Source organism: Moschus berezovskii, chromosome 21 (assembly GCF_049115385.1).
Source record: "Moschus berezovskii isolate FMDL1 chromosome 21, NW_MosBer_1.0, whole genome shotgun sequence".
Taxonomy (NCBI): Eukaryota; Metazoa; Chordata; class Mammalia; order Artiodactyla; family Moschidae; genus Moschus; species Moschus berezovskii.
In genome coordinates this window covers 9,203,316-9,205,210 of record NC_142480.1, presented here as the reverse complement: position 1 = coordinate 9,205,210, position 1,895 = coordinate 9,203,316, and the positions used below count along the sequence as shown (strand labels likewise).

Below are 1,895 nucleotides of genomic sequence, written 5' to 3'. Positions count from 1 at the left end.
AGTTACCTACCAAGGAGCTACTACAGAGAAAAGTGACTTATTTATAGTAGAAGATCTGTGTTCTGAGAACCCTCTATCACCAGGAAGAGAAGATTAGTGAGTCCTAGAATTGCCTTTCTCAAATAATAGTTATTCCGACGTGACTTTTCTAAACAGATGAGATCTATACACACAAAATAGAATGCTTGGTGGTTCAAGGTTGGTGCAGATATCAAGAACATGACTGATCCTATAATCAGACATTAAAATACAGAATAGAGCTTCCCTGGTGGCTCATTGATAAAGAACCCACCTGTCAGTGCAGGAGACATAGGTTGGATCCCTGATCCGGGAGGATCCCACATGCCACAGAGCAGTTACGCTCGTGTGCCACAACTATTGAGCCTGTGTTCTAGAGCCTGGGAACTGCAACTCCTGAGTGCTTGCATCACAGCTATCAAAGCCCGTGTGCCCTAGAATTGATGCTCAGCAATAAGGGAGGCCCCCGCAATGAGAAGCCGGCGTACTACAACTAGAGAGTAGCCCCCACTCACTGCAGCTAGAGAAAAGCCTGCACAGCAATGAAGAACCAGCACAGCCTACTACTATAGTAAATAAATAAATTTTTAAAAAATTATTTTAAAAAACATACAGTATAAACAGGAGTCAGGTGATACACGATCAAACTATTGATTCTTTCCTCCAGTGGTTGTTCTTAGACTCACTGCGAGGTCAGGCATCTTCTCCCTGGGGGTGTACCTAAGGTAGCCTGCGTTAGAGGTTATATTGACTTAGGAGGTGACAGCTTGGTTTTATGTCCAACTTGGTCATTAGCCAACTTTGCTGGACATGACACGTTTCTGGGACTTCAGCATTACCATTTTTACCTTGAAGTTGTTGACTCTATCGGTGATTCTCAAGTTGAAGCCAAGCAGCATCAGTACCACCTGGGCATTTGTTACAAGAGCTGCTTCCCTGGCCCCAGCTTGTACTTACTGAATTAGAAATTCTGGGGCTGGGCTTCAGCTGTATGTGGTTTTTCTTCCAGTTTTTATTGAGATATAAGTGGAAAATTGCACTGTGTAAGTTTAGTGGGTTGCCATTCCCTTCTCCAGGGTATCTTCCCAACCCAGGGATCTAACCGGAGCCTCCTGCATTGCAGTCAGATTCTTTACTATCTGATCCACCAGGGAAGCCCAATCAACACTTCCAGTTTTATTGAGATGTAAGTAGCATATTGGCTTCCCTGGTGGCTCAGAGGTTAAAGCTTCTGCCTCCAATGCAGGAGGCCCAGGTTCGATCCCTGGGTTGGGAAGATCCCTGGAGAAGGAAATGGCAACCTACTCCAGTGTTCTTGCCTGGAGAATCCCATGGACGGAGGAGCCTGGTAGGCTACAGTCCACGGGGTTGCAAAGAGTCGGACACGACTGAGCGACTTCACTTCACTTCAAGTAGCATATTAAAAAGCAGAGACATTACTTTGCCAACAAAGGTCTGTCTAGTCAAGGCTATGGTTTTTCCAGTGGTCATGTATGGATGTGAGAGTTGGACTGTGAAGAAAGCTGATTGCCAAAGAATTGATGCTTTTGAAGTGTGGTGTTGGAAAAGACTCTTGAGAGTCCCTTGGACTGCAAGGAGATCCAACCAGTCCATCCTAAAGGAGATCAGTCCTGGGTGTTCATTGGAAGGACTGATGCTAAAGCTGAAACTTCAATACTTTGGCCACCTCATGCAAAGAGTTGGCTCACTGGAAAAGACTCTGATGCTGGGAGGGATTGGGGGCGGGAGGAGAAGGGGACGACAGAGGATGAGATGGCTGGATGGCATCACCGACTCTGTGGACATGAGTTTGGGTGAACTCCAGGAGTTGGTGATGGACAGGGAGGCCTGGTGTGCTGTGATTCATGGGGTCGCGG

The 1,895-nt window shown here is 46.5% G+C and overlaps 1 non-coding gene across 1 annotated transcript; it reads left to right on the top strand.

Annotated features, from left to right (window-relative positions):
- Positions 1 to 1,222: 1,222 nt before the first annotated feature.
- On the top strand, positions 1,223 to 1,294 carry TRNAW-CCA (transfer RNA tryptophan (anticodon CCA)). The gene has a single exon. It is a non-coding gene; the product is annotated as a tRNA-Trp (tRNA).
- The last annotated feature ends 601 nt before the right edge of the window (positions 1,295 to 1,895 follow it).